The sequence below is a fragment of the Neolamprologus brichardi genome, chromosome 4, assembly GCF_056152115.1.
Source record: "Neolamprologus brichardi isolate AB-2024 chromosome 4, ASM5615211v1, whole genome shotgun sequence".
Lineage (NCBI taxonomy): Eukaryota > Metazoa > Chordata > Actinopteri > Cichliformes > Cichlidae > Neolamprologus > Neolamprologus brichardi.
Window position 1 is genome coordinate 16,841,979 of NC_142107.1, and position 8,091 is coordinate 16,850,069.

Here is an 8,091-nt window from a genome sequence, read left to right on the forward strand (position 1 = left end):
GGTGAACTCAACCTCAGTCCGGTCTTAATGCACTGACATTTGTAATGCTTCTATTGAATGTTTCCACATTTCAATACTTGTTAATGAATTTTGAAAATTGACTTTTATCTACAGAACTGCAAGAGAAATGTTTCTTGCAGTTCAAGCAATCATCAAAATAATTAACTGCAAGATGCTGATGTTAGTTTTGATACATTACAATTCTACAGAATTTGCTAGAAGCAGTAAAGTTGTAACTTTATATATTTGTTCTCTTTGGAAAAGTTAATCCATCCCACATGCCCCAGTAGTTGACACACAGTAACGTCATAAATACTAATGCAAGCTGCAAACACATTTGCCAGGGGATGCAGCCAACAGTCTGTTTGGAATAATTGTCTTGGCTCTTTTTGTATAGTCAGTTAACTAAATAGCTGTATTTACCTCATATCAGGCCTTACTCAGAGATAATGTCAGTGGTGGTGAAAGTCAAGCTTGCTTTCTTGGCAGCAGCTTGTTGCCACTCTGAAGACCCGAAGACATGGGACCAATCAACCACGAGAAGGTATAAATAATGTTTGTGCTGCTTATTAATATTTTTCTTTATAATTGATTTAGACAGAATGACAGTTTTACTGTTCACATATTTCTGTTGTTAAACAATGGAGAATACTAATATTGGAAGAATTTAACGTTTGACACTCTATTGAAAGTACAGTGACAGATATCCAAGTGAAGCTGCCAGGAACTTGCTCATTCATACGCAGACTTTATAAATCCTTTAATGAGAATTATGCATTTGGTGTGACATAACATAACCAAATTCTCTAAGGCGTCCTCTAAAACTTCCATTTGGACTTTAATTTAATGCCAAAGCTGTTATGGATTTGATGTTCAAAAACAATGAAAGAGGAATGAAAACTTGTAAGGTGACAGAGGAGACTGTATAATTGAAAACAAAATCATAGAGCTCCCGAAGAGACCATAGTAATTTGCATAATAATGAATACGCATGTGTTATTTTGTAGTCCCGTACATGCTGTTTAACTACACTAAGACTTTGAAATTGTTTGTTCCTGGGCTTTGAACCTCTTGCTGTACAGCTGATGACTTTACGCCGAGCAAAATGACAGAAAAATAATGGAACACCATCTCTTTCACGTCAGAGTTCCCTGTAAATTCATTTGAACACATCTGTTCCCCTGGAGTGTCATCAAGTGATGCAGCTGTAAAATGTGGAAGCATCATCTGTTAATGGGGATGAGCACAAATGGCTACCACAACCCATCAGCTACCATTTATTTAGAAATAAAATGGACTTATTTGTATACTCAGTCAGCTTTCTCTGCTCAGGGGACAACTGAAATGATATCCTAGCAGTGGAAACAATAAATTGGAATTGTACCTAAATGCTGAATAAAAACCAGTTATCTAATTTATCAATTAAAAAACTCACTTTGCCTGCCCATATGCCTGCCATTAGCAGTCTGTTATTCATCGTGTTGGCGAACAAGTGCTTTTTGCCCTTGACCCGAATGAAATATTCAACAGAGAGCTACATACACACACACACACACAAACTCACATAGACGCTGAACAAATGCAGGTGCTAGCTTAGGATGGGCAAAAAGCAGACATCTTCATCTCCAGTCATCGGAGTTGTCATTGCTCGGCTCCAAGCCTCTCCAAGCTGCCTGACGCCTGCATCATTTTAATGGTTTGATTAGCTTGAGCCTGAGAGATATGAAGAAGGACTACTGTGACTGCATCTGTACCACTTGAATCTGGTGGTATCACAGTGTCACATAAGTGTGTGACTGAAGACCCTACAAAGTCAGAACTCACTAACACTAATTTTTAATGTTTTTTGTCTTCCCTGGTAATCCAGAGTGGAAAAAAAATCCAGTTAAATATCTCACTTTAATCACAATTTAGCACATACATGAACCATGTAATCGAGAACGTTTTCACAGGAACCTCTTGTACATCCCACAGTTCAGCAGTTTATAGAACCACTTTTACCAGCAATAACTTGAAGTAACTATTTTCTATATGACTTTATCAGTTTCTCACGTCATTGTGGAGCAGTTTTGGCCCAATCATATTTACAGTATTTTTTCAATTCATTAAGGTTAATGGGCATTCATTTATGCACAGCTCTCTTAAGATCCCCCCTCAGCATTTCAACCAGGTTGAGGTACCTTAATTCTTTTCTTTTTCAGCCAGTCTCTTTTAAATTTGCTGGTGTACTTAGGCTTAATTTCTTCTTGCATGAGCCAATTTGGGCCAAGCTTTAGCTGTTGGATTGATGGCCTCACATCTGACTCTTGAATACTTTGGTATACAGAGGATCTCCTCTTGACTTCAGTGACTGCAGTGTGTCTAGGTACTGTGGCAGCAAAACAAGCCTAAATTATCACTGTGTATATCAGTTGGTATGTATGGAGGACCACAAGAGCCACGCGCATCGAAATAAAAAATCCTGTGCTTAATTAATGAATTGTAGAATAAAATCTGCATTTGTAAATTCATTTTTGAATTCCAATTTAATAAACTGATTTTTAAAATGCTTTTTAAGTCTTCATTTCAAAAAACATTTTTGAATTGCACTTTAATAAACTTCATTTCAAAAACCTTTTTCGAATTGCACTTTAATAAACTTCATTTCAAAAACCTTTTTCGAATTGCACTTTAATAAACTTCATTTCAAAAACCTTTTTCGAATTGCACTTTAATAAACTTCATTTCAAAAACCTTTTTCGAATTGCACTTTAATAAACTGCATTTCAAAAACCTTTTTCGAATTGCACTTTAATAAACTTCATTTCAAAAACCTTTTTCGAATTGCACTTTAATAAACTGCATTTCAAAAACCTTTTTCGAATTGCACTTTAATAAACTGCATTTCAAAAACCTTTTTCGAATTGCACTTTAATAAACTGCATTTCAAAATCCATTTCCCTTTCCTGTTCGCTCAGGGATTAACATGTGGATTAGCATTTGGATTAGCAGTTGGATTAACAACTTCATTTTAAAAATCCTGCTGCTATTCAAATGAGCCACACCGTGGGATGTAAGGAGCTCTCTGATTGGTTGGTCAGACACAGGCTGTCTGCCAGCCTGGATGTTTCTAGCTCATAGCTTCGCCCTGCTAAGAAGCGTGTGTGCTGGTACAAAGGCCGTTCGACCTCGGGATTTACACTCGGCTCGACACGGATATGTGAAGAATGAAGGGACCCTGCAGCGAAACGGAGAGCCCAACCTCTGGCTGAGTGCCTGTTTACAAAGTCTGACCACCTGTGAAGGTAACGTGCTAACGTGGCTAACGCTAGCGTCACCGCACGTAGCCCCGTTATTTTAAGGTCATCTTAGCTTATGAAAGTTTTACGTCGCAGCTGTACGAGCTAGCTACGTGTTTTGTAAGCTGCTGTGCTCTTCACAAATAAAGCTGGAAGCAGCTCAAACTATTAGAACCAGCACTGAGGCCTGTTACATTTATACAGTGTTAGAGCAACGGCTGCAGCCTATAGCCTTTAAACTAGCGATTAAAATGCTGACAGTAAACTTGTCAGTCCAGATATTACCACATTACTTTGTGATACTTGTGAGTTAAAACAACTGAGACAGGCTGATTAAAATAACAGCTGTCAGTTCTCTCATTCAGCATATAAAGACTGGAGATCACACTACTGATTTCAGCTCATTTAATATGTGAGTGGACAGATTCATTCTCAACTGGACATAAACGATGATCAAAGGTTGTATATATGATGAAGTCATCAAACCCCAGCCTGTAACACAGTGCGCTGAATCTTAGCTTTGAATGTCCAGTATATTCTAATCAGTGCAATCTAAGCATTCACTGAACCTACAGTATCTACACCTGTGTGGTAAATGTGTGGTAAAGCTACAGATAATGAAATTTAATTATTAATACAATATACGTCATGAGAAACGAAAGCTGAAATTGATTCAGTTTAGTACTTTTCTCTGTATGCTCTGTGATCATAAAGGCCTTAAATTCTGTGATATATACTGTAAATGATTTTCACAGAGGTCTTAAAGTACTTAAATCACTGCTGATAGTCTGGTTGTTTATATTTTCACATGTTTTTGTGTCTGTAGGGCTGTTTGATGACGATTTGGGCTCCTCTGGGAGATGAGGACACACCCACACCTGTTCCATACTGCAGCCATTGATGGTGTTACAGCTCTGAGTCAGCTTTGGGCCATCAGACGCACACACTGGAAAACCAGCACCTGGACTTCATGCAGGAGAGACGGCCTCAGTGATTTAGGTTCATAAGCAAGTTCAAACATTTCTGGCCTATTATCACTTAGATTTCTTAATCTTAAAAGTGAATGCATTTAAAGCAGGAACTGCACACCTAGCCATCAGAAGTGTGGCAGCATGAGTACTGTAAAGTTTTGTAGGGTCCTTGTTAAAAATTCCACAAGCACCACACATTTGTCATATAAAGTTCCATTTTTTACAGTACAATGTTGAAATTATAAACTATATATTCTAGTTGTCCACTTGTCAGTAATTTTTGAGTAAATGGATGTCAGTGATAAATCAGTGGTGATTCACCTGCAAATGTTTTTAACAAACTTTGTTTTTTGTAGAATTCATCAGCAGCTGTGGAGAGATGCATTTGAATATCTTCTGGTTCCACTTCTCCTTACCTGGAAGCTGAGCATTGCTCATTTCTGACAAGGACATACACCTCAGTGCTTATCATGGGTGTTACATCCTCCGTGCAGCAATTCCAGAGAAAACAAGAGAGCAACGACCACTCATTAAGACCAGCCAGAAATCTGTCCCTTTCTGGCAGCTGTGGAAACTTCCAATAAGAAAGTTTGCATTCTTAGAACAATGCTGGATCATGTGTGATGTGTCATCATATGAGGATATTACATTTTGACTTAATTCTGCTCAATCTGTTTTGATCGTTGATCCAGTATTTCAGCTTTGTGTTGTGCTGCAAGTTTAAAACCCATTGTCCTCATGAGCACAGCATCTAACAACTCTCCTTGAAAAAGTCGATTGACTTTAACTGGACACAATGGTTTCCAGTGGGAGATATTTTCATCACTTATCCGTGACACTGGAGAAGTCACCTGAGTGAGTGATAAAACAATTTTCCATGGAAAATCCAGAGGGACTAAACTTTGTTGTTTCTTTGGGCTCTATTTCAGCTCTAGCAGCATCTCTCAGAAGAAAACTGTTTTCCCAATAATCAGATGAAAAAATTGAACCAGGTGGTATTCTCTGGAGTTTAAGACCAAGACTGAACTCAAACAGTGAATTGACATTAGACTGGAATTCATAAGATGATTAGAAATACTGCTGAAGCTGAATGATTCATTCATATATGATTTTTTTTTCTCCAATTCACCAGGTCTGTATAGTTCAGTATGACTGTGGTACATGATACAAAAGAATAAATACAGAAGAATAAAAACTTTGTGAATAACTTTACTCTTCTTAAAAATAACTAATAAAACAAGTAAAAGTACAAATGTGTACAAGTTAGAGACTTCCTCACTAAGATTTTAATTGTGTGTTAAAGAGAAAGAGATTAGGAGGTAAAATAGACGATGCAGAGTCCATCATCACTGAGGCCGTCTCTCCTGCATGAAGTCCAGGTGCTGGTTTTCCAGTGTGTGTGTCTGATGGCCCAAAGCTGACTCAGAACCGTAACACCATCAATGGCTGCAGTATGGAACAGGTGTGGGTGTGTCCTCATCTCCCAGAGGAGTCCAAATTGTCATCAAACAGCCCTACAGACACAAAAATGTGAAAATATAAACAACCAGACTATCAGCAGTGATTTAAGTACTTTAAGACCTCTGTGAAAATCATTTACAGTATATATCACAGAATTTAAGGCCTTTATGATCACAGAGCATACAGAGAAAAGTACTAAACTGAATCAATTTCAGCTTTCGTTTCTCATGACGTATATTGTATTAATAATTAAATTTCATTATCTGTAGCTTTACCACACATTTACCACACAGGTGTAGATACTGTAGGTTCAGTGAATGCTTAGATTGCACTGATTAGAATATACTGGACATTCAAAGCTAAGATTCAGCGCACTGTGTTACAGGCTGGGGTTTGATGACTTCATCATATATACAACCTTTGATCATCGTTTATGTCCAGTTGAGAATGAATCTGTGCACTCACATATTAAATGAGCTGAAATCAGTAGTGTGATCTCCAGTCTTTATATGCTGAATGAGAGAACTGACAGCTGTTATTTTAATCAGCCTGTCTCAGTTGTTTTAACTCACAAGTATCACAAAGTAATGTGGTAACATCTGGACTGACGAGTTTACTGTCAGCATTTTAATCGCTAGTTTAAAGGCTATAGGCTGCAGCCGTTGCTCTAACACTGTATAAATGTAACAGGCCTCAGTGCTGGTTCTAATAGTTTGAGCTGCTTCCAGCTTTATTTGTGAAGAGCACAGCAGCTTACAAAACACGTAGCTAGCTCGTACAGCTGCGACGTAAAACTTTCATAAGCTAAGATGACCTTAAAATAACGGGGCTACGTGCGGTGATGCTAGCGTTAGCCACGTTAGCACGTTACCTTCACAGGTGGTCAGACTTTGTAAACAGGCACTCAGCCAGAGGTTGGGCTCTCCGTTTCGCTGCAGGGTCCCTTCATTCTTCACATATCCTTGTCGAGCCGAGTGTAAATCCCGAGGTCGAACGGCCTTTGTACCAGCACACACGCTTCTTAGCAGGGCGAAGCTATGAGCTAGAAACATCCAGGCTGGCAGGCAGCCTGTGTCTGACCAACCAATCAGAGAGCTCCTTACATCCCATGGTGTGGCTCATTTGAATAGCAGCAGGATTTTTAAAATGAAGTTGTTAATCCAACTGCTAATCCAAATGCTAATCCACATGTTAATCCCTGAGCGAACAGGAAAGGGAAATGGATTTTGAAATGCAGTTTATTAAAGTGCAATTCGAAAAAGGTTTTTGAAATGCAGTTTATTAAAGTGCAATTCGAAAAAGGTTTTTGAAATGAAGTTTATTAAAGTGCAATTCGAAAAAGGTTTTTGAAATGCAGTTTATTAAAGTGCAATTCGAAAAAGGTTTTTGAAATGAAGTTTATTAAAGTGCAATTCGAAAAAGGTTTTTGAAATGAAGTTTATTAAAGTGCAATTCGAAAAAGGTTTTTGAAATGCAGTTTATTAAAGTGCAATTCGAAAAAGGTTTTTGAAATGAAGTTTATTAAAGTGCAATTCGAAAAAGGTTTTTGAAATGCAGTTTATTAAAGTGCAATTCGAAAAAGGTTTTTGAAATGAAGTTTATTAAAGTGCAATTCGAAAAAGGTTTTTGAAATGAAGTTTATTAAAGTGCAATTCGAAAATGTTTTTTGAAATGAAGACTTAAAAAGCATTTTAAAAATCAGTTTATTAAATTGGAATTCAAAAATGAATTTACAAATGCAGATTTTATTCTACAATTCATTAATTAAGCACAGGATTTTTTATTTCGATGCGCGTGGCTCTTGTGGTCCTCCATATGGGGTGTTTGTACATATAATGCACATAATGCATTATCAGCAGAAACACGTGACCACATTAGAGTTTTGCCAAATCAGGCACTATGCATTATGACCAGACATCTCCACCTCTCGTCTGGTCAGTCTAAAGGAAACTGTTCCTGAAGTCTTGTGGTTTGATTAGATACCATTTTACAAACCTAGGCTGTGCTGCCATGTACTTTTTAGAGAGAAGAAGTTTTCTCCTTGCAGCCCTTTCAACTTGTTTAGCCTTTTTCTAATTGTACTGTCATGAACTTTAGCATTTAATATACTAACTCGGGCCCACAGAGTCTGAGATGGAGCTCTTGGGCTTTTGAGCATCTGACCTTGGGGTGAAGACTGTAGCATTGTGATAACACATACCTGAATCCTTGAGCTTTTAAATAAGTGGTCACACTTGCTAATCATCAGGTAATCAGGTAATGCACCTGATTTTAGCACTGCTTACCCTCTTAATTCCTATGGAATTCTCAGTGTTCATATTATGTACCCGTGAAAGCTATTTTTCACATGACTGCATTCGTGTGTATATACATATATAATA

The 8,091-nt window shown here is 37.7% G+C and overlaps 1 long non-coding RNA gene across 1 annotated transcript; it reads left to right on the top strand.

The window, feature by feature from the left end:
- Positions 1–3,126: 3,126 nt before the first annotated feature.
- Positions 3,127–5,635, top strand: LOC148103000 (uncharacterized). Its single transcript, XR_015718996.1, has 3 exons — positions 3,127–3,284; positions 4,105–4,277; positions 4,606–5,635. It is a non-coding gene; the product is annotated as an uncharacterized LOC148103000 (long non-coding RNA).
- The last annotated feature ends 2,456 nt before the right edge of the window (positions 5,636–8,091 follow it).